Here is a 16,342-nt window from a genome sequence, read left to right as displayed (position 1 = left end):
CACTATTTTCATTTTACAGCAGAGAAGCTAAGCACAGAGAGGTTAAGTAGATTGTTCAAGGGCACACGTCTACCCAAGTGGCACAGCAGCCAAGCAGGCCAATTCCAGAGACAACACGCTCAATTTGCATGCCAGAGGGAGTGCGATTGTGCATGATTGTGGATGCAACTGAGAGAAAAGGAGTAAAGGGAGACTATTTGGGAGAAGGGCTGAGGAGAGGTGAACAGGGGGATTTGAGAGGCAGTAGTACTGGTACCTATCAGTAAAGGTCTTGACATACCAGTGAAGTGATGAGATTTTATCCTACAGGTGATGGGTACTAACTGAAGGCTTTAAATAGTACAGTGTGAGTCTAACACAAGTCACTTGTTTGCTAAATCAAAACTATCAAAGTTCTTTAGAGAAATAGAACAGAATTGAGAATCTCTACAACATAACATTGACAATGTTCCGCATACAATCCAAAATCACCTGATATGCAAAGAAGCAAGAAAATATTATTTATTCTCAAGGAAAATACAATCAACAGAGGTCATCCATAACATTGTCAGATGTTGGAATTAAAAGAATTTTAAAGCACACGTTATAACTATGCTTAATGAGATAAAGGGGAGCTTTTACCCAGTGCAAGTAGGTATGAGAAAGAAAAAAAAGAAGTCAAATTATCACTGTTATAAATAATATGATCTGTAGAAAACCTCTTAGACCCACCAATGAATTATTAGAATGAATAAACAAATTCAGCAAAGTTACAAGATATGAAATCAACATATAAAATAAGTAAAATAAGTAGGGTTTCTATATGCCAGTTGTGAATTATCTGAAAAAGAAATGAAGTAACCCCATTTGTAATAACTGCCAAAAGAAAGAGACCCAAAAAGCAAAAAAAAAAAAAAAAACAACTAGGAATAATTTTTTTCACTTTTTTAAGATTTATTATTTATTTTACTTGAAAGTCAGAGTTACACACAGAGAGAGGAGAGGCAGAGAGAAAGAGAGAGAGAGAGACAGAGAGAGAGAGAGGTCTTCCATCCGCTGGTTCACTCACCAATTGGCTGCAATGGCTGGAGCTGCGCTGATCTGAAGCCAGGAGCCAGGAGCTTCCACCACATCTCCCACGAGGGTGCAGGGGCCCAAAGGCTTGGGCCATCTTCTACTGCTTTCCCAGGCCATAGCAGAAAGTTGGATTGGAAGTGGAACAGCCGAGACTCAAACCAGCACCCATATGGGATGCTAGCACTGCAGGCGGCAGCTTTACCTGCTATGCCACAGCGCTGGCCCTGAGATTATGGTGTGGGAAGGTGAGGGGGAGAGAGAGAGGGAGAGAGAGAGAGAGAGAGAGAGAATCTTCCATCTGCTGGTTCACTCCCCAGATGGCTGCGTCAGCCAGGGCCGGGCCAGGCCGAAGGCAGGAGCCAGGATCCTCTTCCAGGTAGATAGCAGGGGCCTAAGCACTCGGGCCATCTTTTGCTGTTTTTCCCAGACCATTAGCAGGAGTTGGATCTTCAGTGAGCCAGCTCCCACATGGGATGCAGGTGTGGCCAGCAGCAGCTTCACTCTGCTGCGTCACAATGCTGGCCCCTAAAGATAATTTTTTAAAAAGCAGGAAAAAATGAAAAAATATGTTCATAGTAAAGATCTGGATGGGATTTGTAGTAGAAAGAAATAGAGGAGATGGGGGACAAATGACACAGATGAACAAGTTCTTCCTCTTCTCTGTCAGACCCGTAGCAACATTTGATGTGTCTTTTACCTTGGGCAAGGGTAGGTGTCTTGGCAAGGACAGTGTATATTGTCTTGACAAGGCCTCTATTGAGAGAAAAGTCACTGTTTGAAGGCAGAGAAAATGGGTCAAGTTTGAGTGGGTGTTGCGAATTGGGAGAAGGAAACGTGCAAAGCAGCCGCGTGAGATGGAATCTGAAGAGCTGGATCAAAGCCTTGTTTAAAACCATCAGCTTGGGCATAGCACTCAACTTCTGAGCCTCAAATTTGCTCACCTACCAAGTAGAGATACTAAGTAAATACTATAAAGGGTTGTGGTAGAGATTAACTAGGCAAATGTAATGTATGTGTAAGGTTTTTTGTTTTTGTGAAGAATTGTGTTTTAGAATGTTAGACAACACTAAATTTAGTGCAAGATATAATTAGATAAAGTTTTTATTTTATAGAACATTCAAGAATAACAAGCAGCATAAATGTAAAATGTGCCTTCTGCAATGTTTTCTCTGGGAAACTTTTAGAGAAAGTTCCTTTTTTCCAGCTAGCAATCCAATTAAATTATATAGCTATTGAGAAATACAGTTAACTTCAAGTGCATTTCACAAAGAAAACTTGAGGCTTTTTGGCATGTAAAAAAAAGTCTGACTTTACAATATTTTTTTAAATTTTTGTTATTTTTATTTTAATTTTTAATAAGTTTTAACATATTCAGTGTGATTTGTAGATATAATTCTAAGAGCATAATGATATTCCCTTCTTCCCTCCCACTCTTTTTCCTTCTCTTTCTTATTTTTTTTAGTTTTTTAGATAACATTCTAAAATTATATTACAGTAAAAAGGCTTAATAATTCACAACATACAAAGCTTAACAGTAAAAAGCAAAAAGACCCCAGTTGCAGTATAGACAGTGGCTATAAACAAAATTGAATGGAAAAATGACCATTTCACCCATATACAGTAAGTTTTGAAGTAATCACAGATCATTAAAACTATAGTAGTATAACATTCTTAAGCATTGGTTTGACAAAGGTATAAAACAAAGTTCTACAAAACTGTATTTCCAGAAATACTGATACGCACAGAGATTTCTTTCATTTTTCTTTCTTTTTTTGTTTGTTTTTGAATTTTAACTCCCACATATGAGGGAGAACATGCAGCGTTGTCTTTCTGGGTCCAGCTTATTTCATTCAGCATCATGTCCTCCAGTTGCATCCATTTTGCTGTGAATGGTAGAATTTCATTCTCTTATAGCTGAATAATATCCCGTTGTGCATATATACCACATTTTCTTTATCCATTCATCTGATGATGCACACCTTGGTTGATTCCAAATTTTGGCTGTTGTGAACAGTGCTGCTATAAACATGGTGGTGCAGGTAATGCTTTGATATGTTGTGTTCAAATCTTTTGAGTATATAAGCAATGGTGGGATTGCTGGATAATATCACAGATCTATTTCTAGTTTTTGAGAATTCTCAACACTGTTTTCCACTAATTTACATTCCCACCAGCAATGTATAAGTGTTCCCCTTTTTCCATAAACTGGCCAGCATTTGCTGCTGTGCTTTGGACTGTAGCCATTCTGACAGTGGTAAAGGGATATCTCATTGTGGTTTCGATTTGCATTTCCCTGATGATTAGTAATGTTGAATGTTTTTCATATTTTTTTGGTTAGTATTTCTTCTTTTGAGAACTGTCTGTTGAAGTATTTTTCCCATTTCTTTCATCAATGTTTGATAAATTTCATTGTAGATATCTTTCACTTCTTTGGTTAAATTTATTCCCAAATATTTGATTTTTTTGTGGCTGTTGTGAATGGGATTCTTCCTTGATTTCTCTTTTTGTGAGTTCATCATTAGAATACCAAAAAGCTACTGTTTTTGTATGTTTCCTTTGTAACCTGCAGCTTCACCAAATTGGTTTATCAATTCTAACAGCTTTTTGGTGGAGTATTTAGGTGTTTCCATGTACAACATCATGTCATCCGCAGACATGGATAATTTGGCTTCCCCTTTTCTGATTTTGATATTCTTTATTTCTTTTTCTTTCCTAGTTGCTCTTGCTAAAACTTCCAGTAGTATATTAAATAGGAGTGGTGAAAGTGAACATCTTTGTCTTGTTCCAGACCTGAGGGGAAATGCTTTCAACTTTTTCCTGTTCAATATGATATTGGCTGTTAGTTTGTCACATATAGCCTTTATAATTTTGTGGAATGTCCTTCTCTTCCTAATTTGTGGAGAGTTTTTATCATGGAGGGATGTTGGATCTTATCAAAATGCTTATTCATGGGGCTGGCGCTGTGGCGCAGCGGGTTAAAGCCCTGACCTGAAGCGCCTTGTATTTCTGAGATAAATCCTACTTTATTGTATGCATAGTCTTTTTTTTTCAGTTTCATTTATTTATTTATTTATTTATTTTGAAAACCTTTATCTAATAAATATAAATTTCAAAAGTATAATTTTTGGATTATAGCACTTTTTTCCCCCATAACCACCCTCCCACCCACAAACCATCCCATCTCCTACTCCCTCTCCCATCTCATTCTTCATTAAGATTCAATTTTAATTATCTTTATATACAGAAGATCAACTTAGTATATACCAAGTAAAGTTTTCAACAGATTGGACCCACACAGACACACAAATAATAAAGTACTGTTTGAATACACGTTTTACCATTAATTCAATGCATAGAATTTTAATGTGGTTTCAGATTCAGTTTGCTTGTATTTTGTTGAGAACCCTTACATGTATGTTCATTAAGGGTATAGTGTGGGGAGCAACCCGGACTGGACTGAGTTACTGGAATTAAGACTTATTCTATGCATCTGCTCCCCCACAATATGGCGCTGGGAGAGGAGAAAAACAGCTTCTACACAGCTGCCTCCAGTTCAACCAATAAACTGTAGGACTTGCTCCTGATTGGAGGAGAGCAGCGTACTCGGCGTGTGGGTAGCAGTTGGGATTGGTGGAAGAGGACTATAAAGGAGGAGAGAGACAGTATGCACCAGGAACATCTAAGGGGAACATCTGAAGGAACACCTGTGCAGCCCCCGAGAGAGCCGGCCGGCGGTGTGCCGCTCCCCCGCGGAAGTGGGGAATGTGGCAGGGGGAACCGCCCTTCCACGGAGGTGGAAGGGACGGTAGCCAACCCGGGAAGAACCAGCAGCAAACCCGGGGAGGGCCGAGCAGACGAAAGAACAACGCAGGGTCCTGTGTCGTTCCTCCACGAAGAGGGGGAGCGGCAGTATAGGTCTGTAGTTTTCTTTTTGTGTCATGTCTTTGGTTTTGGTATCAAAGTAATGTTGGCCTCATTAAAAGAGTTTGGTAGAGTCTGGCACCGTGGCTCACTAAGCTAATCCTCCGCCTGCGGCGCTGGTACTCCAGGTTCTAGTCCCAGTTGGGGCGCTGGATTCTGTCCCAGTTGCTCCTCTTCCAGTCCAGATCTCTGCTGTGACCTGGGAAGGCAGTGGAGGATGGCCCAAGTGCTTGGGCCCTGTACCCGCATGGGAGACCAGGAGGAAGCACCTGGCTCCAGACTTCGGATCGGCACAGCACGCCAGCTGTAGTGGCCATTTGGGGGGTAAACCAACGGAAGAAAAACCTTTCTCTCTCACTGTCTAACTCTGCCTGTCAAAAAAAAAAAAAAAAAAAAAAAGAGTTTGGTAGAATTCCATCCTGTTCAATATTTTGGAGTAGTTTGAAGAGTACTGGAGTTACTTTGTCTTGAATGTTTTGTAGAATTCAGCAGTGAAGCCATCAGGTCCCAGACTTTCCTTGATGGAAGACTTCTGATCACTGCTTCAAACTCATTGCTTGTTTTGGATTTGTTTAGATTGTCTATATCTTCTTGATTTAATCTTGGTAGATTGTATGACTGCAGGAATTTATCCTTTTTTTTTTTTTTGAGCTTTTTCAGTTTACTAGCAAATAGTTCTTTATAGTAGTTTCTTGTGTATTTCTGTAGTGTCAATTGTGATGTCTTCTTTTTCATCTCTAATTTTATTTGAGTTTTTTCCTTTGTTAGTCTGGCTAGAGGTATCTATTTTGTTTATTTTCTCAAAGACCCAATTTTTTTTTTTTTATTTTTTTTGACAGGCAGAGTGGACAGTGAGAGAGAGAGACAGAGAGAGAAAGGTCTTCCTTTGCCGTTGGTTCACCCTCCAATGGCCGCCGCTGCAGCCGGCGCACCGCGCTGATCCGATGGCAGGAGCCAGGATCCAGGTGCTTTTTCCTGGTCTCCCATGGGGTGCAGGGCCCAAGCACCTGGGCCATCCTCCACTGCACTCCCTGGCCATAGCAGAGAGCTGGCCTGGAAGAGGGGCAACCGGGACAGAATCCGGCGCCCCGACCGGGACTAGAACCCGGTGTGCCGGCGCCGCAAGGTGGAGGATTAGCCTATTGAGCCACGGCGCCGGCTCCAAAGACCCAATTTTTTATTTTGTTGTTTTAGTTTCAATTTCATTTATTTCTGCTCTGATCCTTCTTTCTCATCTCCTGCTGATTTGGAGTTTGGTTTGTTCTTGTTTTTCTAAGTCTCTAAGATGCACCATTCGACCTTGAATTTGAGACTTTTCTCTTTTTTTATTTATTTTTATTTTTTATTTTTACTTTTTTATTTTTTGACAGGCAGAGTGGACAGTGAGAGAGAGAGACAGAGAGAAAGGTCTTCCTTTGCCGTTGATTCACCCTCCAATGGCTGCCGTGGTCAGTGCGCTGTGGCAGGCGCACCGCGCTGATCCAATGGCAGGAGCCAGGTGCTTCTCCTGGTCTCCCATGAGGGTGCAGGGCCCAAGCACTTGGGCCATCCTACACTGCCTTCCCGGGCCACAGCAGAGAGCTGGCCTGGAAGAGGGGCAACCAGGACAGAATCCGGTGCCCCAACCGGGACTAGAACCCGGTGTGCCGGCGCCGCAGGTGGAGGATTAGCCTAGTGAGCCGTGGCGCTGGCCTCAAGTTGTTTTGAGACAATACCCTGTTCAGCAATCTCGGATAGCTTTAAAATATTTTTAAAAATATTTTTAATCTATTTATTTGAGAGATACAGAGAGAATTCTCATCTACTTCAAATACCTGCAACAGTTGGGCCGGACTGAAGCCAAAAGCCTAGATCTCAACTCAGTCCACTTGGATGGCAGAAACTTAAGCCATCACTGCTGGCTTCCAGGGTCTCCATTAGCAGGGAACTAGAATCAAAAATTAAACCCAGGTACTCAGATGTGAGATATGGACATCTTGCCCCTCTCCCAAATTTCTGGTTTATTAAGGACTTGTTTGTTTTGAGAAAACATGTCCCAACATCAGACTGTTCACAAAAATAACCCAAAGTGTCAACTTTAGAAAACAAATGTTTTTATGCTTTTTTATTTTATAATTTTTAACATTTTTCCATATTCATTTCAAATGTAGACATTATATAGATGCACATATATGCTATTTTTTCTTAAACAGATGTTAATATCACAGAGTGACAATTCATGACAATGATCAAACCATGCATAAAGGAGAGTGTACTGTCATTTACATGGTATGACTTAGTGAAGCAGTACTTACAACTACCCAATGATATGACAGCACAGTTTTGAAACTGTATTATTGCTGGCGCTGTGGCTCACTAGGCTAATCCTCCGCCTGCGGCACCAGCTCCCTGGGTTCTCGTCCCGGTTGGGGTGCCGGTTCTGTCCCGGTTGCTCCTCTTGCAGTCCAGCTCTCTTTTGTGGCCCAGGAGTGCAGTGGAGGATGGCCCAAGTGCTTGGGCCCTGCACCCCCATGGGAGACCAGGAGGAAGCACCCGGTTCCTGGCTTCGGATCAGCGCAGCACGCCGGCCGTAGCGGCCATTTTGGGGGTGAGCCAACGGAAGGAAGACCTATTCTCTCTGTCTCTCTCTCTCTCTCACTGTCTAACTCTGCCTGTCAAAAAAAAAAAAAAAAAAAAAAAAGAAAGAAAGAAAGAAAGAAAGAAACTGTATTATTAACTTCCATAAATAAGAGAAAATGTGATATTTGTTTTTCTAGGTTTGGCTTATTTCACTTAGTATAATAATCTCCAGTTTCATCCATTTTATTGAAAATGTCAGGATTTTGTTTTTTTAAATAGCTCAGTAATATTCCATCATGTATCTATACCACATTTTCTTTACCCAATCATCAGGGCATCTAGGTTGGTTCCATATCTTTGCTATTGTAAATTGAGCTTCTGTAAATATGGGAGTGCAGGAATCTCATATGCTGATTTCATTTCCTTTGGGTATATTCCAGAAAACAAATATCAGTGAAGACTATTGCACTTTTTTTCTAGAGGTCACATTTGACATTCTGACTCTCATCCACAAAATCACAGTCTTACAGTTATGTCAAACAGCCCAGCATCTTTCAGGGGGTAGAACACACACACCTCTAACTCAAAGTTGCTCTTAGGTGCTGCTCAAATGAATGAGATGGGCTTTGCAGTTGGGGAAGCAGCTACAAAATTCATGGGTGAATGGGGAGCGGTACTCCCTGTAGGACTGTACTCCCTGTAGGACTGTACTCCCTGTAGGACTGTACTCCCTGTAATAACAAAAGATCATTTTGGAGACAGTTAACAAAAACCATGCATCCTTTTTATTGCTAAGTCATAAAGAGGTATCAAAATTAAAAGCAAAAATTACAGGGCAAGCTTTAACAAAACCACTAGGAGCATCAAATGAAGTGAAGATGGGACGAGACACGGGGCAATGTGGATTAATGAACATGGAATGGGCAGGGGTGGGGCAAAGGTGAGCATGCACTGAAGGTGCTAGAGGAGAGGATCTGGTGGGAATTTTGGTCTTACACTCGCAGCTAGGAAAAGAAATGATGGGTGAGATTGCTAGTCCTCATTATGCGCTCAGGGGTCCTCTTCAATAATGGAGCATGGACATCTTAACTGCTAGGCTGGACACCCAGCCCAATTTTTTTTATATGTCTAATTATATTTTTCTCACGCATTCTGATATGGTGCTGTGATTTTTCTATCTTTGCAAATTTCCTGATAAAGTTCTAGCCTGTGAAAAATATTAGTTACTTCTCTCTTTCCATCCATATTTAAAAACTGTAGGCATTCACTGAGCATAAGGAAATGAATTTAAGAAAAATTTTATCGACTGTGTTTGACCTAAGAACATATTTAATCTAAGAAATTTCTTTTGCAAAATGGTAAAATGTCAAGAGACTCATTGACATTTCTATAAGGATGTCCGCTTCTTAACATTGAGGTTACCATGAGGACTAACCATACAGGAACTATAAATAACCACTGCTGGTGTTCAGCCCCAGTAGCACTTCGATGCCATTTTTAGTCACTCCAGAATGGAGTGACATGAATGTTTGAAATTGCACCATCAGAAAATGACATGGCACTTTTCTCCTTATTGAAATTAAAGTATTTCTAGGGGAAAGATGCATAACATTTCCATCACAATTTATAGCTTGATGTGAGTTAGTTCATTAAATCGTTACCCAAGAGCATAGTTGGGGGAAAAAGAAAAAAGTGAAGATTCATTTTGCCTACTTGATATTGCCCTTGAACGTCTGATGGACATCTCAAATTTAAAATATATAAAAAAGACCTTTTTATTTCCTGCCCTTCTCTTCCACAGGCTTCCCCATACCAAGGTAGAAAACTTACCTTTCAACCAGTTTCTAAGGCCAGCAAACCCGGAAGTAGCCCACATTCAAGCCAACAGCAAATCCTGTTGGCTGCACTTATATTAAAAATCTATTTCCTACTACCTCCCTAACTTAGATGGTTATTACTTCTCGCTTGGACTATTTTAATGACTTTCAAATTAGTTTCACAGTTTCAATCCTTATGTCCATCCCAGCTTATTTGCAACACACCAGCCAGGGTAATCTGGGAAAAGAAAAAAATCCAATCATGACACTGTTCAAAATGCTGACATGACTTTCCACCTCTCTCTGGATAAAATTAGACTTCTTACCATGGCCTTTAAGTAATGAGAGGAGAATCTCAAAGTTTTCTTCAGTCTGAAGGAGTTCAGCTCTGCACTCAGAATTCATACAAAATTATGCTCCTCCTAGGGTATTTGGAACAATGTTTAAGGTCACAAACATTAGAATACTATCAGACAACATCAAAACCTCTGGATTTTAGATTGAAGGAGAATCATTTTTATTTATTTATTTATTTGAAAGGCAGAGCTACAGAGAGGCAGCAGAGGCAGAAACAGAGAGAGAGGTCCTCCATCTGCTTGTTCACTTCCCAAATAACTGCAACGGCCAGAGCTGAGCCAATCCGAAGCCAGGAGCCAGGAGCTTTTTCCAGGTCTTCCATGCAGGAGCAGGGCTTGAGCCATCTTCTACTGCTTTCTCAGACTACAGCAGAGAGCGAGATTGGAAGTGGAGTAGCCTGGTCTCGAACCAGCACCTGTATGGGATGCTGGCACTGCAGGTGGCAGCTTTACCCACTATGCCACAGCACTGGCCCCACAAGGTGAATCTTTAGTGAGAGGAAGAAGTAACTAAGCAAACTCATTTTGCATTCTTAAATTTTACTTTAAATTGGTGCTGCTACCAACAGGTTAGTACCTTAGTTTCCTGATTTTGTAAATAGATACTAATAGTAAGTTTCTCCTAGGATAGTGGCAAAACTTTAAATGAGATAGATCATGTGAAACCTTAGCACTAATTTTGTTACACAGTAAACATTCAGTAAGCTTTAACTAGTATTCTCAGAACAACAGTATCCTAGTTCCTAATCTGACGCCGTATTCAGTAATATCACTGATCTTATCTCAAGAAGTAACTAATTTCACTTGTCTATCATTGCTCATAAGCAGTTGTTTATGTGGGCAATGGTAAACTGCAGGACAAATTGACCCCCAAACATTTTGATAAGAAAGAGGTTATCTAGGGTCCTGGCACTGTGGCATAGCAGGTAAAACTGCTGCATACCGTTCCGGCATCCAATATGGGCACCGGTTCGAGTCCCGGCTGCTCCACTTCTGATCCAGCTCTCTGCTATGGCCTGGGAAAGCAGCAGAAGATGGCCCAAGTCCTTGGGGCCCTGCATCCATGTGGGAGACCCAGAAGGAGCTCCTGACTCCTGGCTTCAGATCAGCCCAGCTCTGGCCATTGCAGCCATCTGGGGAGTACACCAGCGGATGGAAAATCAATCTCTCTCTCTCTCTCTCTCTCTCTCTCTCTCTCTCTTTCTGCCTCTGCCTCTCTGTGACTCTGCCTTTCAAATAAATAAATAAATCTTGAAAGAAAATAAAAGCCGGCGCCGCGGCTCACTAGGCTAATCCTCCACCTGCGGCGCCGGCACACCGGGTTCTAGTCCCGGTCGGGGCGCTGGATTCTGTCCTGGTTGCCCCTCTTCCAGGCCGGCTCTCTGCTGTGGCCAGGGAGTGCAGTGGAGGATGGCCCAAGTGCTTGGGCCCTGCACCCCATGGGAGACCAGGATAAGCACTTGGCTCCGGCCTTTGCATCAGCGCAGTGCGCTGGCTGCAGTGCGCGGCCGCGGCGGCCATTGGAGGGTGAACCAACGGCAAAAGGAAGACCTTTCTCTCTCTCTCTCTCTCTCACTGTCCACTCTGCCTGTCAAAAAAAAGAAAAAAAAAAAGAAAATAAAGAGGTTATCTAAAGATTATCTAACCTATCTATGAACAATTGACAAAGTCATTGCTTAATCCTCCATTTGTGAGAACATGTTCATTTAAATTTTTAAAAATATTTCATTGAGGGCCGGCACCGTGGCTCACTTGGTTAATCCTCCGTGTGCGGAGCCGGCATCCCATATGGGCGCCGGGTTCTAGTCCCAGTTGCTCCTCTTCTAGTCCAGCTCTCTGCTGTGGCCCGGGAGGGCAGTGGAGGATGGCCCAAGTGCTTGGGGCCCTACACCCGCATGGGAGACCAGGAAGAAGCACCTGGCTCTTGGCTTCGGATTGGCACAGTGCCGGCCGTAGCAGCCATTTGGGGAGTGAACCAATGAAGGAAGACCTTTCTCTCTGTCTCTCTCTCACCATCTATAACTCTAAAAACAATTTCATTGAGAGAGGTTTATTTATTGGTTTGTTATTTGAGATGCTGAGAGATATAGAGGGAAAGAGAGAGAGTTCTGCAGGTTCATGCCCCAAATGCCCTCAGTGACCAGAACTGCATCAGGCAGAAGCCAGAAGCCAGGAACTCAGTACAGGTCTCTCATGTGAATGGCAGCAACCCAACAACTTGAGTCATGGCCTGCCGCCTCCCAGGGTCTGCAGCAGCAGGAAGCTGGAGTCAGGAGTCAGAGCTGGGACTCAGACCAAGGCACTCCAACATGGGATGTGGTTGTCTTAACCACAAAGTCAAATGCCAGCCCCTCACTTTAATTTTTTGTTGGAAACATTGACACTATTTTAATTATTTTTAAAGATTTGTAATTATAGTTTCTAAACAATTTATTTTCATTTTGTTTTCCTAAAATATTTGCATAGGGGAGTGGTGCTGTGGTGCCACTTGTGACTCCAGCAGCCCATATCAGAGTTTCAGTTTGAGACCTGATACTCTGCTTCCAATCCAGCTTCCTGCTAACGTTCCTGGGAAGGCAGTGCAAGATGGCTCAAGTACTTGGGCCTCTGCTACCCTGGCTTCAGCCTAGCCCAGCCCTTGCTGTTGCAGGCATTTGCATTTGGAGAATAAACCAGCAGAAAGAAGATCTCTCTTTCTCTCTCTCTCTCTTCTGTGTCACTCTTACTTTCAAGTAAATAAATAAATCTTAAAAACAAATTATTTGTCTGGAATCAGGGATGACTTAGTGAAATCCTAAGAGCTTGATTGCCTGTGCAATAGAACCAAGACTGTCCCATCACATTGCATTAAGCAAGCCCCATCCTGTAACTATGTAACCTGGCAGGAATTCAAAAAGTTCTTCATGTACCACTTGGAAAACAAAAAGAAATGTAAGCTCTGTGATCAGCAGTTAACAAGCAAAGGAGGCCAAGTGTATTGTCACTTGTTCTAAAAGGTCCATTTTGTTTTAGGGACCATTAATAATTTAGCTTTGTTGTAGGATTTGTTTTTTACATCAATTTCCATGGAGAGTGCAAAATGCTAGGGAAGAACATAACAGGTTGGGTCCACAATGGGCACAATTATAAGGGAGGTACGATGTGGCTTGAGTACTTTCCTGTCCTTGAGGACTTCCTGTCCTGACATTTCTCTTCCTCTCCTCTCCTGTGTTTCTTCTCCCCACTCCACAGTCCAGTGCCTACTATCCTGGCATCAATGGCCATGCTCAGGCTGCCCTCTGGTTGTTCAGAATCTTGGCTGACAAGATCCGGTCTCTCACCATTGTCCACTTGTCACCACTGTTCCTTGACCCATCAGCCATCTGCACTGAGAATAACAGAACTTTCCATCATGCTGTCTTTCCTCAAGGTCCAGAGAGCTGGCTGCTGCTCACCAGAGAAGTTAACCAAAGGAGCAGGTGACCAATACCGTTTTTCATATAACCCAGTAAATATGTGTTTCTTATTAATAGGGATTTGGGAGAGGAGCAGCACCTCAACTAAAAGGCCGATTTTTCCAATGATAGAATTGCAGATATTTGGTATTCCAGTTAGGGAAATAATTTTGTACTTTTTTGTATTATATCATCAATAAAATTTAATTTTATTATATTAATTTTATTATAAATAATTTAAGCATATATAACTCACTGTGACCAAGGTTTTGTGTTGTTGTTTGATTTTTGTTTTTATTAATTTTTTAGATTCAATTCACACACCATAAAATTTGCCATTTTAAAGTGTATAATTTAGTGGTTTTTTTTTTTAAGTATATTTACAAGCTGTACAACTATCACCACTAATTCCAGAATTAGGAGATATTTTTAGTAGAAAAAATCTTTAAAATTTTTTTATTGCAAAAACATGCCAAGTTGTGAAAAATAGATTAGATGCTCCTTATTTTTTAAAATGCTTATTTATTCATACTTATTTATTAGAAAGAAAGAGTGACAAAGAAGGAGACAGACAGATTATCCACTGGTTCACTCCCCAAAAGCTTGCAATAGCATGGGTTGGGCCTAACTGAAGCCAGGAGTCAGGAACTCCATATGGTTCTCCCACCTGGGGGGCAGGACCCCAGTACTTGTGCCATAATCCTCTGTCCTCAGGTGCATGAGCAGGAAACTAGATTGGAAGCAGACAGAGGTAGGACTGGATCCCAGGCATTCTCAAATGCAATGCAGGCATCGCAAGCAGCGGCGTAACCCCCTGTGCTGCAACGCCCTTCAAAAGACCTAGATTTCCTTGGGTGAGAGGAACATCCAAGGCAATCACACAGTAACAGCTTCCTGCAATTAAACTGATTACATTTTCAATAGAACTGTAATATTAAGTGGTCTACAAATATTTTTGCTTTGCTAAAAAAAAAAAAAAAAAGAGCAGATGGGATAAGGGTAGTAGGAGAAAAAATGTATCCTTTCCTCACTCTTTTTGAAATAACAAGTTCTTCATTTTTATGGAGGTTGTGCTATAGGAACCTTGAGAGTTTATTATTTGGGATTCACTTGTCTGCAAGCAGTAGAAATGGACTCTAACCAGTGTTATGGTGCAGTGGATTAAACCACCATGGCACTAAGGAGAGAGAAAGATACACAAGGACATGGGCCAGGAGTGGACTGGAGCTAGAGCCTGCAACATCAGACTGAACGAGGGAAGTATTTTGCACCATTTCTCATCTGTTACCTTCTCTCTCCATGCTAATCAACAGCCTGTTTCCCAAAGCACCTGGAAGAAAACATGGCTGCCAACACATCACAATGTTTTTTATTAGGCTGCAGGTCCAGCTACCTAGTGAGAGAATTTTCAGTTTCTCAAAGATTGGGATTGACCTGTTTGGGGACAGTTAGTCAGAGCAGGCCCAGTCCATTGTTGATCATTTAAACAGACTTCAGGGTGAGCCAAGAAGGAGAGAATTCCTTGGGGCGGGCATTTGGCATGGAGGCTAAGATGCCACTTAGGACACCTACGTTCCCTACTGGAGTGCTTTGGTTTCTGGTTCAGCTCTGCTGGTTCCAGCTTCCTTCCATGCACACCCTGGGAGACAGCTGATGATGGCTCCAGTACTTAGGTCCCCACCACCCACATTGGATACCTGGACCGGATTCTGGGCTCCTGGCTTTGGGCTAGTTCCACCTCAAGTGGTACAGGCATTTGGGAGTGAACTAGGAGGTAGAAAATCTCTCTCTTTTTGCCTCTCAAATAAATTTAAAATAATTTTTTTGAAGAATTGCAAAAGAATTTCTTGAAGAAGAGATATTTTGGGAATCAAGTAGATTTTCACTACAACAGTTTTATGGTTTCACCCAAATGAATAAGATTGTTATTGTTTAAGATCATATGCTTCCTTATGGTTACAACCAATAGCCTGGAAACAAGAAACATAACAGCTACCTTCTTTGCAAACTAATTCCTGTAGATGCTTCTAGTGTCCAATGTCTTCTTTCAGACTTAAAGAAAACAGGTCCACTTACTCATACATGGTGGGAAAATGTATAGCATAGGGTCTATCCACCCTGGCCTTGGGACAGACTGTGTTTAAGACTGATGAGGAAATAGCAAGGGGAAGATAACAAAGGCTCTGTTACTGACAGAGTCTCAGATTCCACTAGAGTTTTCCATCCCATTACCTAAATAATGAAGAGCTACTGAGAGATGAAGCCAAATGTTTGTGTTATCAGTTATCAGGTTGAAAGCAAATAGAAGAAAGCATTATTTCTGGCCTTCTAGCAATGGTACTTAAAAAGAAGATTCTGTGTTTGTCTTATTTATCTTAAAAAGTGTTGCAAAAGTGTCCCATGAGAAACAAATGGCCATTGAAAAGTGTTTAATGTGCAACTTCATTTGTCATCTAATCAATAAATAATAAAGCAGCTCCCATTGGTTTGGTTACCAATTTGGCAGTAATTTAAGAAAGTAATCATTATTCATTATAGATGCAAAAATATTGAAATGGACACTGTAATGCTTTGTGGATGGGGTGAAAAAATACACAAACCTTATAGAAGTAAATTTGGTTGTCTGCATCAAAAACTGCTTTCCCAGGCCATAGCAGAGGGCTGAATTGGAAAAGGAGCAGCTAGGACTAGAACCAGCCCTTATGGGATGCTGGCACTTCAGGTCAGGGCTTTAACCCACTGTGCCACAGCGCTGGCCCCAGTGGAATTTGATATATAAACATGATACATCCATTTGATAAGTATAGAGGAATGCTATGAAATAAAATTAAGTGAAAAAAGGAAAAGAATTCAATCTGTTGCCCTTCTATACACATCCATATAGAACACAAAATTAAGAAAGTATCTCTCACAGTTCTAACAGTGATTATATTCCGTGTAAGGAATGGAATAAATTTTTTTAGTTGATTCTTTATATTTTCTGATTGTTATATAGATCATATGTATCAGTAAGCATGGTGTTAACTTTGCAACAGTATCCAGCTACTCTCCACGGGTAGAGTTCTACTCTGTGATAGCACTCTTGATGGTATCGTCTAGAAGTGTCAGAGTCTATTTTTCTAGCCCTCTTCTGCCTGAATATTGAGTTCTGAGGCTCCTTCATTCCTGCCTTCCTTATGCACCCCTAACCCCAAGAAAC

The sequence above is a fragment of the Oryctolagus cuniculus genome, chromosome 8, assembly GCF_964237555.1.
Source record: "Oryctolagus cuniculus chromosome 8, mOryCun1.1, whole genome shotgun sequence".
NCBI lineage: Eukaryota > Metazoa > Chordata > Mammalia > Lagomorpha > Leporidae > Oryctolagus > Oryctolagus cuniculus.
Note: the sequence above shows the minus strand (reverse complement) of the source record.